The sequence below is a fragment of the Macrosteles quadrilineatus genome, unplaced genomic scaffold (assembly GCF_028750875.1).
Source record: "Macrosteles quadrilineatus isolate MER2022 unplaced genomic scaffold, UCM_ALF_1.0 Scaffold_9__3_contigs__length_116548681, whole genome shotgun sequence".
In the NCBI taxonomy this organism is placed as follows: Eukaryota; Metazoa; Arthropoda; class Insecta; order Hemiptera; family Cicadellidae; genus Macrosteles; species Macrosteles quadrilineatus.
This window is the reverse complement of record NW_026542602.1, coordinates 14290840-14306719: the sequence shown is the minus strand read 5'-3', so window position 1 is coordinate 14306719 and position 15880 is coordinate 14290840. Positions and strand designations below refer to the sequence as shown.

General features: G+C 34.2%; 1 protein-coding gene across 2 annotated transcripts in view; it reads right to left on the bottom strand.

The window, feature by feature from the left end:
* The window catches only part of LOC129002381 (cationic amino acid transporter 2-like), a 38465-nt gene extending 23318 nt beyond the window's left edge, over positions 1 to 15147 (bottom strand). The window contains exon 1 of one of the 2 annotated variants that reach the window (XM_054430128.1): positions 15011 to 15147. The gene's annotated coding sequence lies outside the window, so the exon portion shown is untranslated. Of the gene's footprint in view, positions 1 to 14786; positions 14812 to 15010 lie in introns of those variants that run through there. The other variant, XM_054430129.1, reaches the window with a different exon arrangement.
* Between the last annotated feature and the right edge of the window lie 733 nt (positions 15148 to 15880).

The window sequence follows — 15880 nt, the reverse complement described above, 5'->3', positions numbered from 1 at the left end:
ATTAAACCACAGTCTCATAACTCCAAAAGTTGAGTGGAGTCTCATATCTCCAAGTGGAATGTGTAGTACAGTCAGCGCCACAAGTTCCTGCGCTGTCCGCTCCGCTGTAATACTGTCAGCAGCCGTTGCCGCATCATTGTACAGTATCTATATACCTACCGTCACCTGTCAAACGATTATGTAATTTTGTTATATACTTACAGATTAATTAATTGCTATACTTCTTACTTCTATGCTAAAGGGACTTTAACCTTTAACTACTCGCGCGGGTTTTACTAACGTATATGTACTCGCGTGGGGTGTTTTTGACACCCCGTTATTACATATTTGTTATAATTGGTAAATAACATTTTTTGTTGTTATTTAAGTTTGTTTTACTGTATACTGTTTCCAATATGAAAGAGTTATTTATTTTAAGTTATACAATGTAAATAATATATTTCTTTTACCAACTGCAATTTGTGTGTGTATTTGGTCAACTTTTGCATATAAACCATTTGTTGTATTACAAAATATGTATTTTGTCATTGAACTGTTTGATATTGAATAACTAGCATATGTACTATCCGGAAAATATATAATTTTTAAAAGATTATATTATGTCTGTGAATGGTAAAGGTATTATTTTTTCCTAAAATGTACTACTAAAAAAACAGTTTTTAGGGGGGGGGATCGTAATACACACAAGTTTTGTGCAAACAAATTCATTTATATGTCAAAAACACTTGTTTGTTATCGAAATAAATGTAAATAAAAAATGTCCTTTCATTACTTTTAGAGTCTTTCGCAAAAAGAAAAAACATTACCTTATACAGGAACTTGTACTTTTTACGAAACGTTAACACTCACGTGGGGAGTTGAAAACACCCTATACTTTGTAATACACATGTATTACCAAGTGAACACTAGAGATCGCACGGGGACTTTGGATGAGAAACGTTCACAGTTTTAACTTTACATTTCAGGTAATTTACACTAGGTGTACAATGCAGTTGTCTACTTGCAATATTGAGCAGATAGCAGACATAATAATCAAATAATTTTCTAAAGTCAATGCTACATATGTTTCTCGTAAATGAAATGCATACTTGCAGTATCCAATCTCATTAGTATATATTTTGTTTCAAATGAATGAAATGTCTAATTTCGTTATTCAAAGTCAATTACAAGTCTGGTTCAATTAAATGTATTGTCCACTTCAAAGTATATATGTTTCATCTGGTTCTCATAAATTAAATGTCTATTTGCAGTAGCAGTATCCTAAATCAATAGTACACCAGCTTCACAAAGATGAGAAATTTACTTGCAGTATCCAATGTCAATGGTCCATTTGGTTCACATAAATAAGATGCCTATTTGCAGCATTCAAAGTCAATTATATGTCGGGTTCACTTAAACGAATTGTTTACTTGAAGTATACAAACTCAATGGTACATATCGTTCACATAAATAAATTGTCTACTCGCAGGATCCAAAGAAATGGTTAATTTGATTCCCATAAACGGAGTGCCGATTCGCAGTATATTAAGTCTATGTTACGTCTGGTTCACGTCAATGGAATGTCTACTTGCAGCATCTAAACTCAGTGGTATCTTCGGTTCGTATTAATGGAAGTCCTAATTATTGCAGTACCTATTCTGCCTAAGTCTGCATTATTTAATTGTAAGTCTAGTTCTAGTTCACTGAAATGGAAAGCCTACTTGGAATTGCAAGTTAAATGGAAATATAACTCAATTGTAGGCTTATATTTGGTTAAAATGTAATGGATATTTAGATTATTTAAAGTCAAAGGTGTTTCAGCCTTATTCCGGCGACCATAATTATTGGTTGTTTTCATTTTGTCGTAAATTATGCTCAATGATATTAATCTTATTGTTTTTCCCTTTTTCTGTGTACTATACGGTAATGTACTTTTTAAACGATTCTTTGACTAACATAATGTGGCTACAAGTGGAATAAAATTGTAGAATACACTAAAAACCATATAAGATGTTGAAAAATGATCAAATATTTACAAGAAATGTTTATTATGGAACTGTTAGGTACGTAGTCTATGAGTTGAGTCTTAAACTCGTCGGAAATTATGACTTTCATTCGTTTTCAAATATGTTATTTGTTTTTGAATAACTACTTGACTTCTTTGCAATTGCTCGATTTCGAGCAACATGTACACTATACATTAAAACGTCACAGAGTGATTTATTTCACGATGCTAATCAATAACCATTTGATATATTTTCATGATTTTTGTGTTGCAAGAAACAACGCTACCCCTAGGACTGCCAATAACCGATACCGTATGTTTCAGTTCGAAAGACTATGACAACATACCTTAGTGTAGCAATAACACAAATAAGGTCCTCGATATCAATGCTTCTGTTTCATTCAATAAGATGTTTTATGACATTTCTTCAATTTGAGTCATGCCTATTTATATGTTATTACTATTTACATTACAAATAAAACTGTGAGCAATACATTTTTGTCCGAACATAATCCCCCAGATGAACATATTTCCTAGCATCAAAAACATATTTTTTCAAGTAAATAAAACAAACGCCAATTAATTGCATTGCCCAGCTCTTTCATTAAATAAACAGAATTAAATTATTCAAACTGTGAAAGCATAACAGACGTAGCCCGTTGAAATCGGCCTATGGGGACCTGAGAAATTAGTCCATACCTATAATATTCAGCAAATATGCACATTCTAAGCTCAAGTTTGATGTGCAGTATGCCTATATTTTTATTTGGTAAACTGCCATAACCGTTTACATTTAATTTGATTGTATTTATATGCAATATTTATATTTTAATTTATATTTATATTTATATTAATTTTTTTTATATTATATTATATTTATATTTATATTAATATTTATAAGCCTTTCTTACTTAAATTTACATTTTTTAAACGGGCAGTTCAGAAGACGGGGCATGGAAGCCACGTCATGTTGGTAACATTGACAATTCGAAGTAAGCGGCAGGCAGGTTGCCAGTATGGATACTAAAAAAGTCCCACACGCCCCTGCTCGCCCCTCCACGCAACTCTCCATGAATTCCAGAACATGAAAGGATCCATAATGTCATATGGGTTCAAGTTATTACATTTCCTGCCTGTATGCTAAACGAAACGTGATACGTAGATCTATATAATTAATACGCGAACACGAAGTTTGTCGGTTGAACTCCTCCGTCATTTCTTGACCGATTTTATCCATTGACGTATCATTGGAAAGAGCCTGTCGCGTGGATTTGCCAACTGGTCTTGAACTGGATTTGAAAAAGTCCCTTGGGCTCTACCCCAGTGGCTTTGAAGGTTCCCATGTTATCCTTATGAAGATCATAATTGTTAAAATTTTGATCAGCTAATTGCTTAATTGCTGTCGATATTTAAGCTGCATTTCAAAGAAAAGCGTCCTACAAAAATTAGATCTTTAAAAAATAAATCATTGAAAGAACCCATTTGCAAATTATTGAAACATTAAAAGTCATAGAACGCCCCCTAGTAGAAGAAATAGAGATAATATTTTTTTAAAGAATTAACTATCGTCATTAGCCTGTATAATGAAGAACACCTACAAGATTCAGATTCCTACAAACTATGAACGAGGATGTTAGCTGAAGTGCTACAAATTTTATTAGGAAACATGGACTGTGATCATTGCAGAGGAGACCCTCTAAAGCCAAATAAATCTGGTACGTCAATGACATTAATCTATGTTTTCATAAAAGTCAAACAATTTTAATAATAGCCTATGAAAATATCCAAGAGCCCCTTACTAACATTTTACTGAAGGCTTTTAATTATTATTCATATAATGCTAAGGGAAACAAAAATCAACTGAACGACAGAAGGTCTTTAACTTTGCATTTTCTCAGTTAAATATAATTAACGTTATTGCAACTAAACAAAAAATATACCAATTGAACAAATAAAATTGTGACAGACAACAGGAAGTCCTTGTGGTGATGAAAACAGATTCTATCCTTATTAAAGAATGAATGAAATTTGTAAACTTACTGCTGGCGACAAGGGTGGTAACATGCATAGGTTTATCAATCTATATCTATAAAAGAGGAACTATGTATGTATAATTGTATATGTGTGTGTGTGTGTGTGTCTGTATATATGTTATGGATTTCGAAACCGCTCGACAGATTGTAATGAAACTTTCAGGCATTATTAAGCATCTTTCAAGGATGGTTCGAGTGAAGTTTGGTGCAGATCCGTCAAAAGGGCTCTGCCCCAGAGGGTTTTAAGTGGGCCAATGTCAGACTTTTTGATCTAGAATTTTTACAAATAAATATAATTTAAAAGCAGATGTTTACTTTCACCAACTGTTTTGTACGTTTGAATAATTACAACATTCTGTATTAGCATTAGTCATGATTTGAAATAGTGCCACAGTGTCTCTACAGATTGCAGCACAGAAAACTATTTTACTTTTGAATAAGTCCAAATGTATTAAACCCCAATCGCAGCACATCTGTGCACTTAACAACGTTTAAATTCTCCAAATGTTAAATATTAAAACATCAAAACCTTTATCTATAAAGGGATGACTTTTTTAAATGTATGACAACAGCTAATTTGCAACCAAAGGTGAGTGAGCGTAGCGAACGAACATCAACCTGGAGGCGAGTAAGCGTAGCGAACGAGCTAACCTGAAAACAAGTGAGCGCAGCGAACGATTTCCAACCTGAAGGTGAGTGAGCGTAGCGAACGAACTTCAACCAGGACGTGATTGAGCCATGCGAATACTTATGAAGCGGGGCAAAGCCCGCGGGTACAGCTAGTAACGAAGATAAACATGGACAACCTTATGCGGCTATATATATTTTTAGGAAATGTTGATTACTGTTATGTACATCGTGAGTATCTCCATATGATACACACCAGTAAGCTTTGAGTTGACTCTTTTAAACTCATTGTAAATATTACTGTTATTGTTTTTGAAATAATTTCTGTAATACCAGTACCTTGCAATTGCTCGAATTCGAGCAAAATGTACACTAGTTAGTATTGGTAACAGATTCCTTACTCTCATAAACATATGGTTTGACGCCACAAACAAATTAATTGGACAATCCGTTCTCGAGTAAAGTTTGAATAATTGTTACTTCGATCTGGGAATCGGCTCTAACAAAATCGTTTATATTTACGGAATTACTAAGTTCTGTGTCAAAAATAAGTTCTAGACCAGTGGTATAGCCAGGAAAAATCTATTTTCGCCATAATATGAGTACAAACTTTTGAAAATTTAACATGGGCCTTATGAGAAAACATTCTGCCATTATTGTCATTTTGTTTACATTTTAAGACATAACGTGACGTTCTGTACCCACGAGCACCTCAGCTTACGCATGCACATATGGCCTATTTACAAAAGACAGTACAAAAGAAAAGGAGTCCGATGAATACCATTAAGCGTTGATTAACAATACACCGATTTGCATAATTTCTGGTGGCCTTACTGAATTATTCCAAGCAGATTATTTCGTTTAATTGTTGTTATCAGTTTTGTGGTAAATATTAGTCCGGAGTGTGGTAACTGTCTATGACGATTAGATTAAGGTATCTACAATCCTAAAATGCTCCTATGGGAAGGGAGGGAAACAGGTCCGCGACGTAGGAAGTGGTAAAGGAAGTAGTCAAGGCGAGCAGTCCGGAGTGTGGGAACTGTTTATAAGGATTAGATTAAGGTATCTGCATTCTTAAAATGCAATGGGAAGGGAGGGAAACAGGTCCGCGGCGTAGGAAGTGGCGAAGGAAGTAGTAAAGGCGAGTAGCCCGGAGTGTGGGAACTGTTAACGACGATTAGATTAAGGTATCTACAATCTTAAAATGCTATGGGAAGGTAGGAAAACAGGTCCGAAACGTAGGAAGTGGTAAAGGAAGTAGTCAAGGCGAGCAGTCCGGAGTGTGGGAACTGTTTATAAGGATTAGTTTAAGGTATCTGCAATCTTAAAATGCAATGGGAAGGGAGGGAAACAGGTCCGCGACGTAGGAAGTGGCGAAGGAAGTAGTAAAGGCGAGTAGCCCGGAGTGTGGGAACTGTTAACGACGATTAGATTAAGGTATCTACAATCTTAAAATGCTATGGGAAGGTAGGAAAACAGGTCCGAAACGTAGGAAGTGGTAAAGGAAGTAGTCAAGGCGAGCAGTCCGGAGTGTGGGAACTGTTTATAAGGATTAGTTTAAGGTATCTGCAATCTTAAAATGCAATGGGAAGGGAGGGAAACAGGTCCGCGACGTAGGAAAAGGTGAATGAAGTAGTAAAGGCGAGCACTGTGGAGTCTGGGAACTGGAAACCAATTGTAACAGTTCGATTTTTGTATCTGAAAGTGAAATACTGAAATGCTATGAGATGGGATGGAAAGATCTCCAGACATAGGAATTAGTAAATGCTAGCAGTGCGGAGTGTGGGAAATGTTGTTGGCAATTAGATGTATTTAAAATACTAAAATGCAATGGAAAGAGATGACAACATGTCCACGACGTAGGAAGTAGTAAAGTTTAGCATCGCAGAGTGTGGGAACCGTTTGTGGCAGTTAGATTAATGCAACTCTAATACTTAAATGCTAGGTATGAGAAGGGAGGGAAACAATGACGTAGGAAATGGTGAAGGAAGTAGTAAAGGCTGGCATCGCAGAGTGGTCTCCAGGTACTAAATTATTTAAGTATCATCCACTTATTAGCGCTAGCAACATAAATAGCTCCATAATATCATATTTTAATTTGTCTAAAAAATTTAACAAAAAAGGAACGGATGGTGTTTTTGGCCTCTAGGGATCTCAAAACGAAAATTAATTTGGTCCGGGTCCAGGTCTTACATGAGTACTACGGTAATAGCTTATTCCCTATATGGGAAATTAGCTAAAACACACTACTGATATTGCTTACATATGTTGTGTATACAATTAAGTGACAATCAAGGCCCATAGAGTTTGGATGAAGAATTATGTGTTCCAACTAGGGAAACAAAGAGGTGTGTGGTCTCTGTTAAAAATTTTTAACATTTGCCTGTCCACATAAGACTACAGATCTGTGTGTGTAACGTATCCAGCAAAGCAAGGGATTAGCCAGTACTACAGTACAAAGGTGAACAGTACTGATAAAATGTTTGCGGCAGTTAACAGAATCCCACTAATTTTACTATATACTTTCGATTATTATTACTATTATCTCTCTTGTGAGGTTTACAAAAATAAATTTCACTGGCTATTAGAATAGCCTACATTAAATTATGTTTCTTAAATAAGATCCTTCTTGTGTCTGCTTATTTATTCTCCTTATTGGTATGACAAGTATTAGCTATATCTATATATTAATAGGCAAATATGTTTCTTTAAGGCCCTTTTCTCAGCTCGTGTGCATCGCAAGGAAAATCTACGCATAGTTAGAAACATATTTTCCTGTAGATAAACAGAACAACTTAATAAATTAAAAAAATGATGAAAAATAAGTACGAAAACGAATTTAACATAAGCAAAAAACTAACATTTGGATTATGAGTTAAAATTCTGGTGACGCAATAAAAACGATAAATATACAGAAAATCAAAACAAATTGAAGACTGGCACACAATCATCACATGTTTGATTTTCAGCGCGGGATGAATATAGATAAGTTCATATTTTATTTGGATTGTGGTCAAGTTTTGACCACTGGACGACATCAATTCTTATATTAAAGTACTTAACTCATTAAGGTACTTAAATAATACCTAAATGATAAATACCTTCTATTTAACTCAAATAAAACAATCTGGTATTAAGTATATAGATGTATTTACTCAAAAACATATTTCTATGATAATTTAGTCTCGAAATCCAAATGTTTAGACCTATCTATAGATTATATCCGCTTGTTTGGATCATACAAATCTAGATAGTATTTTTAAAATTTTAAATATGGTATTTTTTTATTAAACCCATTATGCACTACATACATTTTGCGTACAATTTACTTTGCTAACATACACTCTCATATTTGTTACGGAATAAAGATTTATGAGGGAACAAGTAATTGTAACTATAATCAAATTTTATATTTACAAATGAATGCTACAAGATGAAACCTTAACGTGGTTAAATTTTTTCCGAAAAATAGGAGATGAAAAATAGTGGAAAAAAGGCAGTACGACTTATTTGCGTTGTGTATCACGAATATTATGTAGAAAAAATTTCGAAATTTCGTACATACAGCTGAAGAAGTTAAGTCTAAATATTTTTCATAGTTTAGAAATTTTAAAACGTGAACTAATACTGTATTTCCTTAATATTGTTGTTGGAAGACGGCAATTGCTAAAATACCGTGCGCGTAAACTAATTCATTCATACCTCGTGGTGGTCATCTAAGTCGATTATTGGACAAACTAAAAGTCTTACGAAAAAATGTTTGGAACAAAAATTGAAGAACATCTTATTATGTATACTTTTCTCTCTGAAAGTTTTCATCTGACCAAAATATTAAAAAAATCCTCGCTCACTTACTTTTTCATGTTTACATTGAACAACCTTTTCATATTTTCCATTATTAAACATTAATCATCTGCACGAACTAAATTGTATTTATATAGTATTAAACATCAGTTTACGCAGAATTTAATATGTAAATTTAATCCTCTCACTATTTGTATTACAATTTAGACGAACGTGCAAAGCGACAGGGAACGCACCACTTCGAATAGTCTCGCCAACATCGGAAACTCTCTTCCAGCATGTGTGTGTGTAATGGGTGCGTGTGTGTGCGTACGTTATCGTTTCCTGCACGGACTGTACCCATTGTCACTTGGAGTTATGAAACTTGGTGTTATGAACCCTTGGAGTTATGAAACTTGGACTTGTGGTCCTTGCAAATCTGTACGTTTGGAGTTATGAAATTTTGTATTTTAATTTACTTGGTTTTATTTTAACTTGGACTTATGAATCTTGGAGTTATGAACGCTTGGAGTTATGAAACTTGGTCTTATGATATTTTGGTTTTAATTTACTTGGACATAATTTTACTTGGAGTTATGAAATGTTGTATTTAAAAGTACTTGGAGTTATGAAAACTTGGAGTTATGAACCTCACCCTTGCTAGTCTAAGGCTAAAATCCAAGACAACTTAAGGCTGTGAATAGCGGAGGTATAATGATAATGATAGCACTCGGTTAAAACTCAATCTTACTGGTGAGTGCATAAAAACACAAAAAAATAGCTTGCATAATCTTTTTACAGGGTCAAGATAAATGAAACTAATGAAATTTTCTTGACAAAGTAATTGGTCAAAAAATCATAGATTGCAGCATAATAGGATCCATTACTGTGGTTTCCTTAAAAAGGGGGAGCTGAACCAACACATAATCTATGAACAATTCACAGCACAAATTTTAGCATAGGCCTACCGGTATTGAAACCCCTGCCGCAGCAAACCTGCAGATTAATCTGACAAATTGATTCTAAGGAAACAATGAATTTCCTTTCCTATAGCAGCCAACAAAAGTAACTTACTCATTAAATATAATGTTATTAAGCACAAATAGAGAATAAATTTCACAAGTTCAAGGAAATATTAGAGTCAAAATCCAATGAGGTAAATTGAAATTTGCTTGAAGCATCGTGTGACCGATTCTCCAGCTGCTAGAAACACTCGCATGAGCTGGTATCTCCAGCCGCTGGAGTTTTCAAACAGTTTAATATTACAAGCGCTTGAAGAGTCACTAGCAGGTCATGTGACCACCCAGCTGTTGTCTCTAGTACCGTTCCAGCTCTGTCCGACAGTATCGTGCTAGTTCTTGCAATAAGAAAAATTAATTTAAATTAATTGAATACATATTCAAACTAATCAAGAATAAATTTAAACTTTCATGTTTAGGAATTTTTTCACGCATTGTCATAATTTTCTTGTTGTAAAACGATTGCTACATCTCACATTTATTTATTAAATGAATGTGTTTTTTTGTGTTGATGAAAGATAAAATCCTTTTGTTATACGCCTACCACAACTTATTCAATTTTAATTAGTTTACATGCCTGTAGTAGATACAAAATAATAGTGTTTATATATTAAAATTTTATTTTTTCCTTGCACTTTTTACTTCTATGATGGCTGATCATAGACAAAACATCACTTCTAATACCAACAGACAACATTATTTTCTTTTAACTACACACTCAGTTCCAATTACATCACCAAACTTGTAAGCTGTAGCGATAGTTCTCCAGCTTCGTCTGACTGGACTTCTAGCGCGCTGGAGAACTAGCAACTAAAGCTGCTGGACCTCGCAGTGAGAACTAGCTGCTGCAAAAAGCTCTGTGTGACAGGGGCTTTAGATGGTATATGTTAGGATAGGTTAAATATGATTTCCTGCTATTTTCTTTAGTTGCACTATGCATTTTAAGTCTTATTTAAGTATTTGAGTCAAAATTACTACCTACTTAAAAATCCCATGTGTCTGTTATCTTAAAATTTACTAATAGGCCTAATAAATTAGGCTAGGACGACATGTATTATAGGGTAATTCTTATCAGTTAGAATCAAATACTTGTAGTTTCCAAATAGATAACAGTCCAATCATAGACCTAAGGCTGTCAATAAGGCATAGACATGATTTGTTGCACAAGACATTTAACACATTGATAAGATCGATTAATATGGGATAGATGTATTATAAATCGATAACCAGTAGAGTGAGTAGTATATCAAAGTTCCCTTTTCCTAGAGATACAACTACACTCCTAATTACACAAATCAGTTACAGACCTAGGGCTATTAAATTGATAGGCTTTATTTTAGTGTAACATTAAAAAACATGGATAACCATTACTCGATTCATCCATTAGGGATTTTAAGGTTAATAGATCACTTTATTAGGCAGTAACGTTTATCAGTTGGGTCGATATAGGTATTGGACTTGTTATCCAGGTAGATATATCAATGCAGTATGGCTCTGTGAGATTTATAGAGGTGGATTTTAACAGCATTTACCACCTTGGCCTGATTGAGACATTTACTGGCTACCTGGCATTTTGTCCGCAAATTCAATACGTATAAATTTGCAGGTAATGAAGATAAAATATAATACATTATCTTTTCTTGAGATCGTGTTTTATCGTCAGCATGTTCTGCTTGGAATTTTGGAAGGTTATACATTAATCATTCAGTAATTCAAATCCATTCAATGGGATGAGCATAGCCAATACTTGAGACAATCTTTGTATTCGGCACTACAGGCCTAAAGCAGCGCATTTACACTACACAACTTGTTAAAACTTTTGTTTGTCAAACATGTTAAGTTAAACTTTTGGTTTATTCAACTTGACCTTGTATTTATACGATTGTTGGCACGTTGTATGCGCCAAAAAGAATTAGGCTACCAAGAACATGTTTAACACCTTCGCTGCTACGGACCTTCACAACAAACAATTTAGTTGGAGCTAACTCAGGTATATACTCGGACTTACCAAACGTCAATAAGTTATGGTAGATTTACCTAGGGTCAACCGGGGCTAATATGAACAAAAAAAGTAAACTTTTGACATTAACTCAAAAATGGTAAATGACAGAAGAAAAGAAAAAATAGTAGTGTATACAGCTCTTTTAGCTGAATCTATTTATTTACTAACAAAAACCATAAATGTAACCATTATTTAAAAAAAAATTAAAAACCACTGTTCACATTAGCCCCGCTAAAAGGGGCTAATGTGAACAGCCCATGGGGCTAATGTGAACACTCTTAATAACTCTGTTATTTACAACACTAGGCATATGTGGGGGCTGTTGTGAACAAGCCTAGGGTCTAGTCTACCAGTTGCAATAAGTCTCAATATTTTATCTTAAATAGTTTTTGAGATATGAAGGTATCTTTGGAGAGCCGCGGGTCGCCCTACGGTAACCCTTTTTTTTAAAACCATTTATAAATATTATACAGGGATAATAATAAGATATAAACAAGAAAAAAATTATCTGTCAACATACCTGAGTACCTATTTATTAAAAATTTCTTCCACATACAAATTGTTTAAAGCACTCTTAAAAAAACAATAATTTAAGACAATGCAAATTGTTCGTTTAGGCAAATGACAGTTTATTGCACTTTTAGGCCTATTAGGTAAATATAAAAATGTGGGCTAGGCCTATTCAACACCTTAACTGTTGTCTTTATAAAATTAAAACTGTTTTATCACTGTAAGGCCTTCAAAGAAGTTTATTGAGGAACTTACGCCTCAAAAACTTCGACAATTTTGTCGAAGACATACTTATGTCTATCACTGGTTCCACATACATTAGGGTCTGGAAGTTTCCCCAAAATGTCAGTGGTAGAAACAATAAATATATCATCTTCTTTTTTCAGGAATGATTTTTTTTCCTCATCACAGGATTTAAATCCCATCACTTCGATCTCCCCGTCAGCCTGAGCTTGTATATATAGTACAATATATACTGTATATATTGTTGTTCATAATAGCCCCCATTCACTGTTCACATTAGCCCCCCAACTTTGAAAGCTTATAACTTTGGCTGTTATTAATATATTTTAACTTTGGGAAAAGAAAAATAATCCCCAATTCTTATTTAACAAAATTCAGGCTTAAGATTATTCCTACAACCAATGTAAAAATTGTTATAACAAAAGTTTTCACTTTGCGCGGAAAAGTTTTTTGGGCGGAAAAAAAGTGTTTTAACAAAGTATTTTTTTAAAGTACCTAAAAGTCAAATTTGAAGTTTTCTCATTATGGACACAAAAAATACAATAAATTTCCTTTATAATTATATTTTTTTCATGATTAAAAATCCCAGATAAACGACTTTTTAAGTCATTGTTCATATTAGCCCCAATATTTTGGTGTGTTCATATTAGCCCCGGTTGACCCTACCCGATCATGACATATTAGAATTAAAACATACAAATGATATAAGGAAATAGTCTAAGTTACTACAAAAATAATTGTTAGAATAATATGTAAAATCCATTTTTTTTAATTGCAAGGCGCAGGCCACTTTTTACTAATCTTAGTCCCCACCCTTACCTCCGTTTAGGCCTATATATATTAGAATCAGCTATGATAATATGGAAATTTCCTGAAGTCTTTAACCGCAACCATGAAGTACATAATTACAACACCAGGCAACAAAATCACATAGGCTAGACATTTAAATTGTCACCGAACATCATTGGTAATAGCCGGACCACATCATTCAGCAAGTAAACTATTTAACAAACTGCCAGAGGACATAAGAAGCTGCCAAGATAAAAACATTTTCAAGAAAAAGCTCAAGAACTATTTAATAGTAAAGGCCTACAACAAATTAGAAGAATTTGAAAAAATAGGCCCTACATACCTGAATAATACCTTTGACGACAACGGCTGGAAAGCTAACTTACTAGTAGGATCATCACAAGTAACCTTATACAAGTAAGTGAAATGTTACAAGATTTGAACGAGATAACAAAGATTTGTTGGATCGGGAATTGAGGACTGATTGTACAGTAGGTCTAGCAACAAAAACTTAAGAATGCCATGTGTAGACTGTTGTGTAAGCTAGGCAGACTGAAATTAGCAAACTGATCTAGAGCCCAGATAGCGGAACACATGTTTAGTAAACAAGTTCCATATTTTCGACATGGGTCGGGAAAGGTGTAGCTTGTTGTATAACACGATTTTCGGTTGTACAACTTGTTATTGTACAGTAGGCCTATCTATATAAAAATACAATATTTGTTATATTCTTTTTGGCTGCACTTTACTTGACGTCCTACACTCATCCGATTGTTTTTTCAATTCAATATTTTCATTCGATTGTTTTATTCGATATATCGTTTGGTTAGTTAGGTTAGTAAAATAGCGTGGTCTCTCTCCTTGGCTTTAAAATAGACCAAAAACTTACATGGACCAAGCATATAGACGCGGTCAGCACAAGGCTATCAAGAGTTGTACACCTACTTAGAAAACTCACCCATATGATAAGTCCACACTATTTGCTGGTGATATACCACGCTCTCTTCCATAGTGTATTGAGCTATGGTCTAATGCTATGGGGACACGCGCCTGCTTGTGAGGACATCCTCATACTCCAGAAGAGGGCAATTCGTGTGATTACTTTTAGTAAAAGACTGGATCACTGTAAGCCGCTCTTCATGAAAACAAAGGTCCTAACAGTCTATAACCAATACATCCTTCTGTGTTCCGTCCATGTTAAAGACAACCTATTAAATTTCCCTACAAGAAGTACCATACATGCACATCAAACCAGGCGTAACAATGAAATAGACATCCCTTTCTGCAGACTCTCAAAAACAAAAAATTCATACCCGACCATGGCACTCAGGATTTACAATAGTCTACCCCAAACACTGAAGAACCTGGAAGCTCCTAAGTTTAGCACTGCCCTGAAGACATGGCTAAAAGATAGGCCATATTATAGCCTGAGAGATTTTTTCGAAGGTATGGGTGTATCCACCGCCATGACATAAAAGTTTATCTAAAGAGAAAAGTTTTGTTTTGAGTAATATGTAAATAGTATTGACAGAACCTATCCGGCATCGCTGGTCTTGGTGACGAAGGAGGTAATTAACGTAATTAGGTTAACCTTACCTAACTAACCAAACGATATATCGAATGAAGCAATCGATTAATCGATATATCGATCAATATTTTCGTTCGAATGAGTGTAGGACGTCAAGTAAAGTGCAGCCCAGTACTGCATCAGTTTACCAAGCAGGCATATGACTAGGTTATCAAACCATAGTTTTTAAGAAATAGTTAAGTATGTAAATACAGTAGTACATACTTACTTATCTAGCTCATAAATATTCTTGGTGTATTAATTAAAATTGCCTCACTCTGTGGTTCTTTCTATTTCGATACTTTATGTAAGTTGGCAATTTTAACAACTTGTGGGTTACATAACACTTCTAGGTTTTACAGGATAATGTGAAAACTTAAGCTCTGCAGAAGTTAGTTTTTATTAAGTTCTAGCATGAAAATATTTCTTCAAATTAACTGTTTCTATACTCACCCAGAATGAAAAATGCCTGTTTAAACGAAGAAACTAAACGATCCAAGTAAGTTTACAAACTTTTAAACTTTAAACCAGAATTTTATTGTTATGATCATTTTGACATTTTAATATGATTGGTTAGAAAAATCGACTAAAACGAAAAGCCAAACGCCATATGGGTGACAAAGAGTAACAAAAATCTCTTTTATACAACCCCTCTTCAAACAAAACACCGAGCATTGAGCATGTATGTATAACCATTGACTATTGGAATAGTCAAAGGTATAACTGTGCAACAATAAAATATATTTTGAAAGAGTTTCTAAGCGTTATTAAAATAAAAGGTTGAGTTTTGGAGTTTGCATGGTCTATGTGCTTGAATGACAAAATTTATGAAAATAAATTTGTTGCGAAAAACCAGTTTTTTATGTGAAATGTTAATAGAACTATTTTATTTGTACATTATATTAAAGCCTATTAAGGGTTACGGTTTAAGCGCGGCCACCTTTAACTCCAGACCGTGGCCTTCAAAGTGGCAACGCTGTCAGTAGTGCCGTAACAGCTGTTTTGTTTGTTAGTAGCCTAGCTAATGCGTATTTGTGTATTTTTTAAGAATGCGAAAGCTTGGTTACTGGGCCATGAAAAAAATTGACTCAATTTTTAGCGAATTTCCCTATAGGGAAGTAGCTATTGATGTACAGAACTAAATTTTATTTTATATTGTTTTGGTGTAGGACACTATAAGTTTCATTTTTTATCTTTTAAAATAATACATAGTTAATAATGAAGTGAACGGGTGTCACATGTCTGCCATGTTAGCTTGGGACGTCTGACTCTAAACAGCTTTACTTGAACGTTGCCAATTCTACCAGGCCGCGGCCTGGAATT